Below are 16,618 nucleotides of genomic sequence, written 5' to 3'. Positions count from 1 at the left end.
ACGTCTCGTAGGATCCGCAAGCAACCAGGCAGCGTTCTTATTGTACACGTATCTGTACGTCCAGGATTTTCCTGTCTTCCCACGGAGTGAAATTGATATTTCTGTCTTCATCAATTCCTCCCCTCGCTGCCCATTTTCTCCTTCCTTTGCATACACCATCTCTTTTGAAGTGTTCTATAGGCTAATGGAGATTTGTCGATTTCTCATCCTTCGTTTATTTCTTGTTACCCTTTTAGTTGTAAGGCTTACTGTATTCTGTGCCTTCCCTGGGCATTATTGATGCTGTTTTCCCGTCCCTTTGCCCCAGTTCTGTTCCAGGCTGTTCAGGGTCTGGGTCAGGTTGTGCTGGAGCAGGGCCAGGCCAGCACTGGGGGAGCCTGCGGGGACCGTCTGGGCTTCTAGATTCAGAGCATCACTCAGCTCTGCCCATCATTCTCTTCCTAGCTGCCCCAGCCCCCCCGCCAGTGCCCAGCAAGGCTTTTCCCCGGGGCCACAGGCCAGCTAGGGAAGAGAAAACAGTGCTTCCAGCATCGGGAAGGAGGGGGTGGTCTCTGCGGTCTCTGGTCTTTCCTGGGTGGGTCGTGGGTTCCACGCATGGCTGGGCACCCTGGGCTTTGATCCAGGTGTCTGGCACCCACTACCTTGAACCTCACACTAAGGCTGTAAGGGTCGTTACTCTGTTTTCACCAGTGAAGCAAGCTGATGCTCCGAGAGGTTGAGATTTCGCCTGGGAGCACACGCCTGCCTGTGGGCGCTCCAGGGTTCCAGCCCTGTCTGTGGGCCTCCGCAGTCCGCATCACTTCCACCGCAGCACATCTTTTCTATGCAAAGGTGCTTTATACCTGTGTGCTTTCTGCATTTTCTGTCGTCTTCACTGACTTGGTGCCTTCATGTCCTAATTAGAGGGCGTCTCAGTGGGTATCTTAATACTACTGCATCATGCTCCCTGGAGTTATTTATTTTTCCCTGTTTGACTCATTGGGCTTCGCTGGCGGCTCAGGGGTAAAGTATCCGCCTGCCAGTGGACGAGGTGCAAGTTCAGTCGCTGGGTCGGGAAGACCCCCCCGGAGGTGGAAATGGCAACCCGCTCCAGGATTCTTGTCTGGGAAATCCCGTGGACAAAGGAGCCTGGTGGGCTACTCCATGGGGTCGCAAGAGAGTTGGACACAACTTAGCGATGATATACAACATTTGACTCATTAATAATCTCTGCACATCATTTCCCTTGTTCACTGTGTTAGTACCCGGTGAGCCCCGTTTCCCAGGGGCTCAGGGAGAGCAGGCCTTAAAGTGATATCACACGGGGCCTTGACCATCTGATGTCAGATCAAGGGCGTTGATTATTTTCCTTTTAATGAGTTAAACTTTGATGCCCAAAGGATTTTTACATGAATTCTTTTCCTTTTAGCGGCCCTGTTTTTTTACTTTTAGACCTGTGTCTTGCTTAACAGAGCGTTCTGTAGGTGTTTACACAGGAATTTTATTATAGGTAATATCGGGCCGACTGCAGACTGGGATAAGACCTTGAAAAGTTTAGGGTGTGCCTCAGTTTCATAAAATTCTTACAGTGAGTTTTAATCTGCAGTGAAAATTTGAGATGAGGTACTTTTTAGTTCTGTAATTCTGGTTTCTGATAAGTTTTGATTTGGTAAAGTTCAGTATTTTCTTACTCATTGTCTTTAGTTAAGGGGTCTAGGGATATCATTAAAGTATATTTTTCCTGGTAGGAAGTGGATATATATTAATTATGGAAAATGTAGGAAATGCAGAGATATATAAAGAATAAAATATTAGCCACCTGTAATCTCACTTTCTTTTGACCATTTTGGGATTTTGCCACCCCCCACCCTAGTTTTCGCGCGCGTGCGCGCGCGTGTGTGTGTGTCTGTTGAGGGGGGGGTGTGTGTGGAGGTGGTGTGACTGTGTGTGTGTATTTTATCAGATCTAAGATCACATCACATGCAGTTTTGTATTCACCTTTCTCATTTAACATAGATTCTCTATCATTAAAACTCTCCATGAGCACAATTTTAATGGCAACTTAATATTTCATAGACGTTTATGTCATCACTTACTAGCCATCCCCCAGTGGCAGGCATTGAAATTGTTTCCAGTTTTATGAATAATGCTCCCAATAATGCACCTGCTTTGTCCTTGTCTGGATTTATGATAGTTTCATTTAGATTGATTTTTTTTGAAGTGAATTTAACAGGTCAAAGAGTATAATCATTTTATTTTTTCCTCTTTTTTATTTTTGAAATTATAAATATATGATAACACATTTATAGGAGACTTGGAAAATGCAGAACAAAATTATATGTAATTCTGCCAAACATTACAATTACTTTTTAAGTAGAAATAAATTAAGATTCTTAGTTGGAGTTTCAGTATCACTCTCTCAAAAATTAATAGAGTGAATAGACAGAGAAGTAGAAGGATACAGTAGGCCCGAAAAGCACTGTGAACCAATTCAACATAATTAAGGTTTATACAATTTTCACACACCAGTAGGATACAAATTCTATTCAAGTTCCATAGACTATAAACTGGGAGACACTAGAATGTATCCAGGAACATAAGACCAAGTGCAAAGATTTCATGGTCTAAAGGTATTGAAATCATATAGAGTCTGTTCTCTTATCATTGTGGAATTATGTTAGAAATCAATATCAAAAGATATTTGAAAATAGCCTGCAGATTTTCAAGTGCAATGTGACACTTACCAAGAGAGATCTTTGACTTAGCCATTGAAGGCCTCAATAAAGTTAGAAGACTGACAAACCAGAGGGTGATTGCAGAGAAGAAAGATTTCTCATTTAAAGGAGAAATCAATATCAAACTGAGAAACTAGTATCAAAGATACTTTAACAGTTCCATGTGTGTTTGATCACTTTAAAGGTATGTGATACATAAGTTGAAAGATACATAATGCTGGCCAAATTATTTCCCAGTTAGCATGTGTAAGCTCTTGTATATGGAATGGATAAGCAATAAGATCCTACTGTATAGCCCAGGGTACTATATTCAGTACCTTGTATAAAGCATGATGGAAAAGAATATAAAAATGAATGCATGTATATATGTGTATTGGAGAAGGCAATGGCACTCACTCCAGTACTCTTGCCTGGAAAATCCCATGGATGGAGGAGCCTGGTAGGCTGCAGTTCATGGGGTCGCTAAGAGTTGGACACGACTGAGTGACTTCACTTTCACTTTTCTCTTTCATGTATTGGAGAAGGAAATGGCAACCCACTCCAGTGTTCTTGCCTGGAGAATCCCAGGGACGGGGGAGCCTGGTGGGCTGCCGTCTATGGGGTCGCACAGAGTCGGACACGACTGAAGTGACTTAGCAGCAGCAGCAGCAGCAGCATATATGTGTATAACTGAATCACTCTGCTGTACAGCAGAAATTAACACTACATTGCAAATCAACTACACTTCAATAAAAAAAAATCAAACACTAAAATAAATAAAGTTCTCCACTGAATTTCTATGCAGTCAGCAGTGGGAGGAGGGGCCAGGACTCATACCGGCTTCAGGCATCATGTGCTGACATGGCTGATGTGAGAAGCAAAAAATCATGGTGTTTATTTGCCTTTCTTTGATTGCCAGTGAAGTTAAACGTTTTTATCTGTATATTAACTTTCAGTTCAGTTCAGTTGCTCAGTCGTGTTTGACTCTTTGCAACCCCGTGGACTGTAGCATGCCAGGCCTCCCTGTCCATCACCAACTCGCAGAGTCCACCCAAACCCATGTCCATTGAGTTGGTGATGCCATCCAACCATCTCATCCTCTGTCATCCCCTTCTCCTCCTGCCTTCAATCTTTCCCAACATCAGGGTCTTTTCAAATGAGTCATATTATTTAATACGTGTTAAAAAGTGCTCTACTTTTTAAGCTGTTGAAGTATAATATATTCCTAACAGTTTATAGTGTAAGTAAGTGTTAGTCGCTCAGTTGTGCCCGACTCTTTGAGACCCCATGGACTGCAGCCCACCAGGCTCTTCTGTCCATGAGATTTTCCAGGGAAGGATATTGGAGTGAGTTGCCATTTCCTTCTCCAGGGGATCTTCCCAACCCAGGGATGGAACCCGGGTCTCCTGCACTGCAGGCAGATTTTTCACCGACTGAGCTACAAGGGAAGTCCTGACAGTTTATAAGGCATCTTTATATATGAAGGCTATCGATTCTTTCTCTATAATAGTTTTGAAAGTATTTTCCTAATTAGTTGCTGTCTTTTATTAATATTTTTTGATGTTTGTGTGCATGTGTGCTAAGTTGCTTCAGTCGTGTCCGACTCTGTGTGACCCCGTAGACGGCAGCCCAGCAGGCTCCCCCATCCTATTTTTTGATGTTAGGTTGCTTCAGTCGTGTCCGACTTGTTGCGACCCTATGCACTGTAGCCCACCAGGCTTCTCTGTCCTTGGGGATTCTCCAGGCAAGAATACTGGAGTGAGTTGCCTTGCCCTCCTCCAGGGGATCTTCCCAACCCAGGGATCAAACCTGTGTCTCTTATATAAGTCTCGTGCATTGGCAGGCAGGTTCTTTACCACTAGCGCCACTTGGGAAGACCTTTTGATTTGTTTAGTTGTGTTTAATTTGCTAATTTTTATTTATAATGTTAATTCACTCTAAGTGTATAATCTTAAGACTATATCATTACTATGTAAAAATAAATTTACTAATTTTAATTTTTAAGAAGTCAATTTTATCTTATGGATATGTGACTTCTGTCACAGTTTTAAAAAGTCTTTCCCTACAGAAAGGAAATAATATGCTTAACTATTTTTTTTATAACTCCTCTAATGGAATTTTTAAACTTTGTGAGTTACTTGGGATTAATTTTGGAGTATATCTTTCTAACTTGATTTCCTCCTATAGATAATCAGTTGACCCAGCAATTATTTTGTTGAATCAGCCATTGAATCCACCACAGTTTTGTCATCACTTCATCATGTATTCCTGTTTTGTATATCTTAGAGTCTGTTCCTATGATATTTTTGTTTTACTAATCTGATTTAGCCTAAAATTGTATTTAAAAATTATTTTTTTGAAATATAGTTGATTTGCAGTATTGTGTTAATTTCTGCTGTACAGCAAGGTGAGTCAGTAGTTCATATGTGCACATTTTTCCCTATTCTTTTCCATTATGAGTTATCCCAGGATATTGAGTACAGGCCCCTGTGCTGTACAGTAGGACCTTGTCTCTCCATTCTCGTATGACCGTTTGCGTCTGCTGCCCCAGCCCCCCACTCTGCCCCTCCCTTACTCACCCTCCCGCTCCGCCCCTCCCTTACTCACCCTCCCGCTCCGTCCCTCCCTTACTCGCCCTCTCACTGGGCAAGCACAGGTCTGTTCTCTCTATCTGTCCGTCTGTCTCTGTTTTGTAGATAAGTCCATTTGTGCCATACTTTAGATTCTTCATGGAAGTGATGTCTTATGGTATTTGTTTTAGTCCTACTGACTTGACTTGATGTGATCATCTCTAGTTCCATCCATGTTGCTGCAGATGGCATTATTTCATTCACTTTTTATGACTGAATAATAGTCCACTGTATATGTGTACATACCACATCTTTACCCACTCATCTGTTGATGGACATTTAGGTTGCTTCCATGCCCTGGGTACTGTGATTAATGCAGCTATGAACGTAGAGGTGCTTGTACCTTTTTGAATTATAGTTTTGTCAAGATATATACCCAGGAGTGGGATTGCATGATCATATGGCAACTCTATTTTTGATCTAAAATTATACTTTTAATTATTGTAGATCTATAGTATGTTTTATTATTTGAGAGGTTGTATTTCTCCTTCTTACAGTTATTTTTCAGAACTTACTTATTTTAACCTTTAAACTTTAAAAATATAAGTCAAAGAATCACTCTGCCAAAATCTTTATCCTCTATCTCCTTTGACCTCTCTACTCCCACCCTCAAGCAAAAACAGACAAAATGAAAACCAAAAGGAGACACAGACATCTCTGGGATTTGTAATTGCAATTGTGTAGAACCAAGAAAATGCTTTTAGGCAGAACTGAGCTCATTTAGTGCCTATCTGGAAAGGCGCTTTCCTTTTGAACAAAAGCTTCTTAGTTTTCTGTGTTTTGCTTAATCTACAATTTTGTCCTGTAAGAGGTAGTTATCCTGCATCTCTGTTTAAGCACCAAAGTTGGTCTGAGGCTGTGACTACAGCCTGATAATGGCCAACGGTGGCCAAAGGCTGCCCACCCACGGCTCTCAAGCTGGCATGGTTTTTACGCGTTTATAAGCTTGTAAAAATCAAGCAAAGAAGGGTATATATGACAGAGACCCTTTGTGGCCCGCAAAGCCTGGCATATTTACTGTTAGGTGCTTTACAGATGAAGTTTGATGAAGGCATCTGCCCCAAAGCTCTGGCGCGCAGACAGCCCTGTGGGAGGCTCTCGTTTGCTTGTTTCAGGCCTTTAAGGTGATCTTATGTAAGGAGAGGGGTGAACGACTACAGGTTTGGTTTTGTTCTTCCTTTGTTTTCTCCCTACATTTCAAAATGTTTTCCTATGCTTTATTTTTTATTCTTAAACTTTTAATGTTTTATTGGAGTGTAATGGATTAACAGTGTTGTGGTAGTACCGGGGGACAGCTGGGAGACTCAGCCATACATATCCGTGCGTCTGTTCTCCCACCAAGTCCCTTCCCATCCAGTCTGCCACATATGCATACACAGTTCTGTACAGTAGAACCAGCTGTGCCGTACGGCAGGACCTTGTTGGTTATCCATTTTAAATACGGCAGTGTGTACTCGTCAGTCCCCAACTCCCCAACTATCCCTTCCCCCAGTCCTTCCCTTCTGGCAGCTGTAAGTTCTTTCTCTAAGTTTGTGAGCCTGTTTCTGTTTTGTAAATAAGTTCATTTGTAGTGCCTCTTTTTAGATTCTGCATATAAGGAAGCCAGGCTTCCCTGATGGCCCCATGGCAAAGAATCCACCTGCCAATGCAGGAGGCATGATTCGATCCCTGGGTCGGGAAGGTCCCCTGGAGAAGGAACTTGCAACCCACTCCAGTATTCTTGCCTGGGAAATCCTATGGATAGAGGAGCCTGATGGGCTGCAGTCCACGGGGTCGCAAAGAATCGGGCATGACTTAGCGACTAAACAACAAAAACCACAACATATAAGGGATGTCATATGATATTTCTCCTTCTCTGTCTGACTTACTTCACTCAGTATGAGTCTCCAGATCCATCCATGTTGCTGCAAATGGCATCATTTCATTCCTTTCGATGACTGAGTCTATTCCATTGTATATATGTCCCACATCCTCTTTGTCCATTCTTCTGTCGCTGGACATTTAGGTTGCTTCCATTTGTTGTCTTGGCTACGGTAAACCGTGCTGCAACGAGCACAAAGTGTTTTCATACACTTTACACTTTAAAAAGTGCCTTGGGACTTCCCTGGTGCCCCGGTGGTTAGGACTCCAGTGCTGAGGACATGGGTTCAGTCCTTGGTTGGGGAACTAGGATCCCGCATGCCATGTGATGTGGCCAAAAAATAAAAAGAAAACTTTTTTTTTAAAGTGCCTTGACTGTTGAGAATTCTTTTTTAAAGTACTTCTTTTGGAAGGCTCACATCTGCTCATAAGAACATCCGATTTTTATACCCTGTGTCCTGAAGCAGGGCTATTGAGGTCAGCCGCTGCCCACACGGGAGTGTCTGCGGGGCTCCAGGCAGACTCCCAAGTCTGCCCCATGCTCCAAACCCCAGCAGCAGTGCTGTTTCCTAGACCTCTTCTTAGCTAGAGAAGGGCCTTCCATTAACCTGACGTGATCTGGTTTATTTATCCAATTAACTTCCGTCTACAACTGACCCTCCATCTCCATGGGCTCGGCATCTGAGGGTTCAGTCACTGCAGATTGTAAATATTTGGGACAGGAACATCCAAGGAATTTCCAGAAAGTGAAACTTGAATTTGCTGTGTGCCAGCAACTATTTACATAGCATTTACATCAAACTTACAGCTATTTACATAGCATTTACATTGTATTAGATATGAGAAGTAGAATTGGAATATATGGACATATTTTAAAGCAAAGGAGAATGTGCATAGGTTATAAGCAAATACTGCAGCAGTTTATATAAGGGACTTGAGCAAACCTGGATCCCAGAACTGATCCCCTGCAGATACTGAAGGATGACATCACTGGAGACAGCTAAGACTGCCCCGGGCATGGACTGGTTCAGGTGGGTGTGTAGCCCTGCAGAGGCTGTGGGAGTCCTGAAGGAGCCTGAAGACTTTACAGGGTCTTGAGGATGAGAGATGTTTGGCAGGAGACAGACGGGGTCTGCAGGTCCCTGTCAGTGGGATCACGGGTAGATTCCATGTCCCAAGAGACCTGGAAACCCCGAGGAAAGAAAGGCAAGACAGCAAAATAATACCAATTCTGCCTGGTGTTCCAGAAGTTTCCATCGTTGCTGAAGAAAGGCTGGAGAGGACCAGTGAGACCAGGTTTCGTGTCTGAGCAGCCTGAACCTCACAGCTGGGACCAAGTGTAGGGGTTGTCTCCTGTGTCTTGGAAAATGTGATCATTCAGGCATTGAGTCCAGCCTTTTGGATAATCCGAAAGAAAAAAACAACCAAAATTTAAGTCTTAAGCTCCTAAGCATACTTTTTGAAATATAGAAGGTGTTTGCTAGATGTTTCATAATCATTTTTCCCCCCTCCAAATGTAGCATTGTTCAAGAGGAGTATAAAGCCCTTCTGAATTTGGTTAATAGAATTTACAGCAGGCAAGTCAGGCATAGACCAGATTTCATGGAAAAATTTCTAAAGCAAGGTTGTTGGGAGTTTAAATTAGATTTGAGTGTGGCTGATCACTCCTGGAAAATGCGGTCGTGCCTCACTAAATTAGAAATTCTACTAGGATCTGCCTGCGGTTAACAGTGTTGTTTGCTGATGCTGTGGGGGACCGATTTTGAGTTTTGATCCTAAGTATATGCATTTTCCAGATGTAATCATTTTTCCCAAGTTAATGAAAGCATGGCTGTATCTGGAGTTCAGAGCCCTTACTTTGAGAACATGTCCACCAGCAATTGGGTGTTCAGTCAGGAATGCTCAACCCCATCCCTGGTGTAATTTTCAAGTTAATTGCTTGTAGTCTCACTTTACTAAAATGTTTCCTATCTTTTCTAATAATGCATTAACTGATTCATCAGGTCTTTAAATCTTTAGGAAATACTCTTTACCAGAAGCTTATGATAAAAATTTCATTATACTATCACATGTCTCAAAATAATGCTCTTTTGTATATGAATGAAGCTGTTGTTTTTAACATGCAGTGCTGCATGACTTTAAGTTATGTGTAATGAACATAACTGATTTTGTTTTAATTGTAATTTGTTAACTTCTGTACATATCATTAAAATAAATTTGAAGTTGGAAAAACACACCCAAAACTCCAAGGAGTCTTTGGAGAAGTTCCCTCTCAAGAAAAGTATAGTTTTAAAAATGGAGGAGAAAAGAAAAAAGATTAAAATACTGGGAGATTTATCAGGATCTATCCATTCAGCTCACATATTTCATAAAATGACCTGCATATCTGGCGGGTGCTGTTGGCTGTGACGTGAGATGGCGATGTGATAAATTGTTGACTACAGCACCCTTGATGGAAGTCAGAGCTCTGTCCCTGTAGACCTTGTAGACCAGGTGCGTTGATGTTTACTGCCCTCATCAGCAGGCAGGAGAGCTCGGTGAGTCTCATGTAGGGGAGGGGATGAGTCAAGACCTTGGAAGTGCCCTTGGTGGTCTCTCTGACCCCTCAGATTCTTGTCAGGGCAGGAATTCACTCCTCTGCAGGTCACTAGGACGTATACACGAAGAGTTATGCATAATATAATCAAAGAGTTGTACATGTACATAATCATGAAGAGTTGCACCCTAACTCCCTCAGAAAGGGGTTTCTAGACAGTCTTTAAAGGGAAAGGGAAGGGAAAGGGAAGTCGCCCAGTCGTGTCCGACTCTTTGCGACCCCATGGACTGTAGCCCACCAGGCTCCTCTGCCCATGAGATTCTCCAGGAAAGAATACTGGAGTGGGTTGCCATTTCCTTCTCCAAGACAGTCTTTAAAGATGTGTGTATTTCCTGGGGGTATATTCAACTCCCAGCAGAGTGCCTGGCATGTGGTACTCTGCAAACATTTGTAGAGAGAATAAGTGGACTATGGAATAGGAGTCTTGAGACTGAATCTTGGGTCTCCCTTTTCACCCATGCAGGTCTATAGATGGGGGCCATTGTTTGTTCACTGGTGACCGTGCAAGGCATTGTGTTAAGAACTTCCTCTGCCATTTCATTTGATCATCACAAGAAGGGGCCTGAGGAAGGCTTGAGCTGCGATCTGTTAGATGGTGCGGTGTTAGGTGACTGGTCTCAGCACAGGGCTGGGTACCAGAGAGGGTGCACAGCATCGTGTGTGCGTGGACTCCTCACTGTCCACACCTGGATGCCACAAACCTTCCTCCGCTCACAGTGCATTTGTCAGAGCTGGTCACGTAGCGCCGTGCAGGTGCAGGCGGTGGAGGAGTGTGCCTTCTGTGCGCTGGGAAGAGGGGGAAAGCTGGAGACTGGTGTATCATGACAGTGGCTGCCATAGGACCATGTACGGATGGTAAAACGGAGTGCAGGGAGGAGCGGTTACTGGTCCACGGTTACATCCCTGGAATGTGGCAGAACAAGGCCTGGGACTTAGAATTGTTTGTCTCCAAAGCCCATACTCTTAACCGCCAATGCAATGCCGCCTTTCTTAGGGAGATGGAGTTTCTTCTTCAGAAAACTTGACCTTAATGAGGGGCTGAATAATAAAAGTACTGGACTGGGGGCTGGGTGCCTGGTTTCTGGGACTGATTCTCTCACCGATCCTCTTTGCCGCTTGTCCGGGTGACTTCCTCCCATGGGAATAACCGTTGCTATGCCAATGACAAAGTGCTGCATGCGGTGCATCTGGAGAGGTGTAAGGATGTGATGCTGTTTCTGACACTGCCCTGCACACTGCTCTTGTGTGGACTTTGCACATGTAACAGTCTCATGATTCCTACAAGGAAACAAAGAAACTTTTTAAACAATCTTTTAGTTGTTTCCATTGTATGAAAATATCTTATATCTTACGAAGTAAATTTAAATGTTTCAGGGATTTCATTAGACTGAAATGATGCCAAGTTGCAACTAAAGTTATAAACTCGTAGCTTTTATTCCCCCTTCCTCCCATTTTTTTATTGTATCAACTTTTGAAAAACTGTTCTTTTTAAAGAATTGTTTCATTGAAGTGTAATTGTTTTACAGTGTTGTGTGAATTTCTGCTGTACAGCAAAGTGACTCAGTTATTGTTCAGTCGCTCAGTTGCGTCTGACTCTTTGAGACCCCATGGACTGCAGCACGCCAGCTTCCCCGTCCTTCACCATCTTGCAGAGTTTGCTCAAACTCATGTGCATTGAGTCGGTGATGCCATCCAACCATCCCGTCCTCTGTCGTCTCCTTCTCAGTTATACGTGTATGTCTGGGGGTTTATTCGCTGAGTCATGTCTGACTCTTGCAACCCCGTGGACTGTAGTCCACCAGGTTCCTCTGTCCATGGAATTCTCCAGCAAGAGTACTTGAAGTGGGTTGCTGTTTCCTTCTCCAGGGGATCTTCCCGACCCAGGAATAGAACCCAGGTCTCCTGCATTGCAGGCAGATTCTTTACTGACTCTTCTGTGAGTGGAATATACGTGTATGTGTATATATCACACACACATATATATATATATTCTTTTTCATATTCTTTTCCATTATGGTTTATCCCAGGATACTGAATATAGTTTCCTCTGCTGTACAGTAGGACCTTATTGTTTCAAGAACTATTCTTTTAAAAGTGAATGTTCCAAAAAACACTTGTAGATAATACAAATGGATATGTCCCTATAAATCCAAGAAGCTGTAATACTTTGCCATCTGTCGATGGTGAATGGAGGGGGTCAGAGCAGTTGTGTGTTGTCTGTGGCCTAATTAGGAAAAGCAGCCCTATTCCTTTGTGGGTGTAGAGGAGAGGGAAACTTTTTTTTTGTCAAGTGTTAAATCTCCAACCTGGCTTCCTGTTGCCCACACTTGGTGTGATTGTGGTTTTCAGCACTTGCTTGCATCTTGGGGAACTCCTGAGCTCATTGTTTCATGCACATCTCTCCCCTTGACCCCACACACGTGATCCCAGCTCATACTGGAACGTGGAGCCCCCAGGGACCCCAATTGTAGGTCACCTCCCTGCAGATGGGACATCATAGATTTTTACAGTCCTCTGACTTCTTCCTGGAAGTGGCTAAAATTGCAGTGAATAATCAGATTAGAAAATAAAAAGCTTTCTGTAGAAATTTGGGAGCAGAATTCCCATTAATTAAAAAAAAAAATACCCGGCATATTTTTCTCAGAGCCCTTCATATAGACATGTTTGGCCTTCATTGTTTAAATATAACCCTGCTAACCCAAGGGCAAGTTATCTGTGCCCCCTCCTCTCCCGTTTGGACATAAAGCCTGTGATTGTTGATTGTTCTGGTTGGATCATTTGAAAATGAGATTTCAGTTTAGTAGAATATTTCCATTACAGGGTAATGGGCCTTTTTAATTTTGTACTTTTATAAGGGCCAGGAAAACATTTACATTTGCTCCTGGTTTTCCCTTTGCAGAATCCTGAATAGACAAGGCAGATTCATTAGAGAATACATCATGAAATGTTGCATGTCTTTATTGGTGAGTCATGAAAGTTCAGGAAAAGAGCACAAAAGTAGGCATTTATAGTATGAAACAAGCCTTTGTCAAATTATGTATGTGGTGGTTTTAGCTGACCTTGGAAGTTATGTAACGCTCTGTATGTGCTTTTATACCCCAATGTGGTCTATAAAAGTGATGCTGATGCATCGGCTTTACAAAACCCCTTCATGGCCGCCCAGCCCAGCTCCTTCCCTGCATCTCTCGGCCAGGGGAGAGAGATCACTGTGCCCACCCCCCCATCCCTGTTCATTTCTGTCCACTTACATAATCACTTCTTGCAGAGATCTCCTTAGACTGTTTAAATTCCAGGTGAATCAGTCTTTTGTGCATTTAGATTTCATTCAGTCATAATACATTTCAAGTACCCCTTTCCCTTTTATTATTCTTTTTTTTTTTCTCTCTATTATTGCCTTCCAGTTCCTCCAGTTTCTTTTACCTCACTTTGGGATAACTTTTTTTTTTGCCATGTGGTATGTGGGATCTTAGTTCCCTGAACAGGGATCAGGTATCAAACCCATGCCCGTTGCATTGGAAGCACAGAGTCTAACCATTGGACTGGCAGGAAAGTCCCTAGGAATAGCGTTATTGATACTTTTGAGGGTCATCAGTAATCAGAGCAGTGAGCCCTGGGAGAGCACAGATCTTACAGGGTGGAGAGAAGAAGGGTAGGTCTGGGGTCAGGTTGAGCTCAGAGACAAGTGGGCATCCTTTGGGCGTGGCTGCCATGCCGGGCAAGTCACGTCATTTGTCCCCTGCAGGTCCTCCTTTGTCTGTTTTTCGTTTCTGTTATGCAGTCTCGGTAGACAGCACTGGGGCAGAGCCTGGCCCAGGTGGGCCACCCTTGGGAACTGACTTTGCAGCTGAGGCCTGGGGGGTGGAGTGGGCCCAGCGATGCTGAGAGGTGGGGAGGGAATTTCAGGCACACAGAAAGGTTCAGCACATTAGACATAAGAAACTAGAGAGAACTCTTACTCAGCGCCTGCTCTCAAGGTACTGACAGTTTAGGCTGGTTGTCACGCTGGTAAGCTTGATTCGCTGCCACTTCCTGCCTTTCTGAAACTGATCCTTCCTGTAACCCCCAACCTCTGGCTGCTGTTAAACTAGGTGCGTCTTCAACTTGCACATGGGCTCCAGATTACCTTGAAGGACCTGTTGAACTGATGACTTGGGCCAGCCTCAGCTAATGTCTGCAAGAGACACCCATCTGGTATGTTTGTTAACAAATAACCACACACACAAAAAAGGGTCAGGTTGAAGCTGAATCTGGCCTCTGTACCCCTACACTAAATTAAATTTAAGACAGAGAGTTTTGGGTGAAGTAGAAAAGACCCTGATGCTAGGAAAGATTGAAGGTGGGAGGAGAAGGGGAGGATGAGCTGGTTGGAGGGCATCAGCGACTCAATGGATGAGTTTGAGTAAGCAGCTGGTGATGGACAGGGAGGCCTGGCGTGCTGCACTCCGTGCAGCCACAAAGAGTCGGACACGACTGAGTGACTGAACTGAACTGAAGAAAAGAATAGCTTTATTGCTATGCCAGGCAAAGGGGGGACACAGTGGGCTAATGTCCTCAAAGCTGTGTGTCCCAGTGTGGAGGGGCTAATGAGGAGTTTCAAAGCAGTGGTTCAAAGAGGGCGTGGTCAGTTCGTGGGCGTTCTTCTGATGGGTTGGTGGACAGGTAAGTGGGAGTCAGCATCGTCAACCTTCTGCTTCTAACTGGTCTGGAGTCTGTGTGCTGGTGGGCAGCACCCTACTCTCACCCGGAGGGGCTTTCCATATGTGCAAAACAGCTCAAAGATACTCTTGTGTGTATTGATGGGGAACCAAGACCCTGCCCCAAGGCTGCACTATTCTTTCTCTTGACTGTTTGTTTCTTCTGGTTTTGTGCTTGAATCTGACCAGTTGGAGCTCAGGGAAGGTCATGGAGGCTGAATGAAGGTTATTTCCTATAATCAAATAAATGAAGGACACAGAAAAGCTTTGTGCCTAGGCCCTCACAGGGCCCTACTCAGTATCAGTGTTAATGTAGGCTAGATGCTCATCCAAGGAGCGTGTTTCTTAGGTTGTGATTTTCTCTGTCAGATGCAAATGATATTCAGACATCAGCCCTGCAACAGAAGTTGACAAGCTGATTCCTAGTTATTTGCTCTCCATTTTACTATCTTTTAAAAACTTTAGCCTCAGTTTTACAATTTAGCTCAGCCCTGAAGGGAAGCTGCTTACTATATGTGCCGCGTTAGACTTAATTTGCATGGAATATTATTAACGGAGTCTGTAGGCTTATCTCCCCATGTATGCATGTGACCACATAACCATTCTGCTAACATTAAGTTTTAAATGTTTTCATTTAAAATATCAGCCTTTGAGGGGAATATCCAAGACCTAGCTGAAGAGAAAATTAGGCTTATGACATTATCATACAAAAAAGAGAGCATTATCATAAAATGGAAAAGAAAAATAGTAAAATAAAAATCTTGCCAACTGCATATGGTAAATAAAAAAGAATGATTGCGGCTATTACTAAATATTAAAGTCACCAACTCTAACTTGCAAGAATTAAGGTTTTTCATGGAAAAGAATAAGATGATTTGGTTGCATATGAACTCAGGAAGAGAGCCTTTAAGGCAGAACCATTTCCTTAAGACATTTTAATGAAAACAGATGATGAAATGTAAGTCATTGCTTTCTTTAATGAATGATACATCTGAAATCATTGTCTCAAGGACTCCGATTTGCCTGTGAAAGTATCCATATCCAAGTGGTATAAAATGATGCATTAAGTAATCAAGGTAAAAAAACTTCATAAAACCTCTGAGAGGAAGTACTCTTGTGCTATTCTTGTTGAATAGAGAATTCTAGAAGGATGTTAGAGATCTGTCTCAGGTTGAGGGAAGCACTGTTGGCTATGGATATCTGATACCAGTGACCCTCAATTATTGTGAACACTGATTTTTGCCAGACAGGTAGTGTTGTGCAGGTGTATTAAAAATAGCAAACCGGTGTGTCTTTATGGAACTGTCAATACTTTCCAGATTCAAAAAAGCATAGAACATAAAAAAAGTCAGCTGTTCTCTATAAAGTGGCCCCAATACTATGCAAAAGTGGGGTTTATTTCACAGGTATTTTCTCTGGGGTTCTGGCATGTCTTATACATCCTTCCTGGGAATAATATCATGAAATTTGGGAAATTGTGTGAAAGGGCTTCTCAACTGGTTGAAAGAACAGGGGAGTGAAAAGACAAGGAGGAAAGTGGAGATGCTGGATACCTCAGAGCTGCTCCCTTCTGCCCATCCCTTATTTATTTGTTTTTATTTATTTGACTGCACTGGGCCTTCGTTGTGGCATGCGGGTTCTTTAGTTGGGACATGCAGGATCTTCTTCCCTAACCAGGCATCGAACCTGGGCCCCCTGAGCTGGGAGCGTGGAGTCTTAGCCACTGGACCACCAGGAAGTCCCCTTTCTGCCCATCCTTTAATGAAGTGACTCCAGTAAGCCAAGGACATGGGGTTGATCCGAGAGGTGATGGGGGCATTGGGGAAACAGGTGTTCACCTGGTGCTCTGGATAAGAGTTCAGCACCAGGGAGGCGGGCAGAGAGGCAGCCTGGTCCCTTGCAGGCCCTTGACTCATAACGTGCCATGCCTTTGTGTGGGCATCACTAACGGGGAGGCGGCTCAGACAAGGGCTCAGGCCCAGGTGTCCTGGGGAGAGGACGGGGGGTCCCCTTCTCCCTCCCCTCCTCCTGTTCTGCTTTGCCCTGAGAGCCCACCCCCGGGAACAGGGCTGTGCCATGAAATACAGAGTAAACAGGTCTTATTTGTTACTGAAAGCAGAGGAGCACAGCAACTTAATTGACACA

General features: G+C 43.6%; 1 protein-coding gene across 3 annotated transcripts in view; it reads left to right on the top strand.

Annotated features, from left to right (window-relative positions):
- The window catches only part of CSGALNACT1 (chondroitin sulfate N-acetylgalactosaminyltransferase 1), a 339,558-nt gene that overhangs the window by 105,862 nt on the left and 217,078 nt on the right, over positions 1-16,618 (top strand). The window lies entirely within an intron of this gene.

Source organism: Bubalus kerabau, chromosome 2, assembly GCF_029407905.1.
Source record: "Bubalus kerabau isolate K-KA32 ecotype Philippines breed swamp buffalo chromosome 2, PCC_UOA_SB_1v2, whole genome shotgun sequence".
Classification (NCBI taxonomy): Eukaryota; Metazoa; Chordata; class Mammalia; order Artiodactyla; family Bovidae; genus Bubalus; species Bubalus kerabau.
Note: the sequence above shows the minus strand (reverse complement) of the source record. Positions and strands in the feature narration are given on the sequence as shown.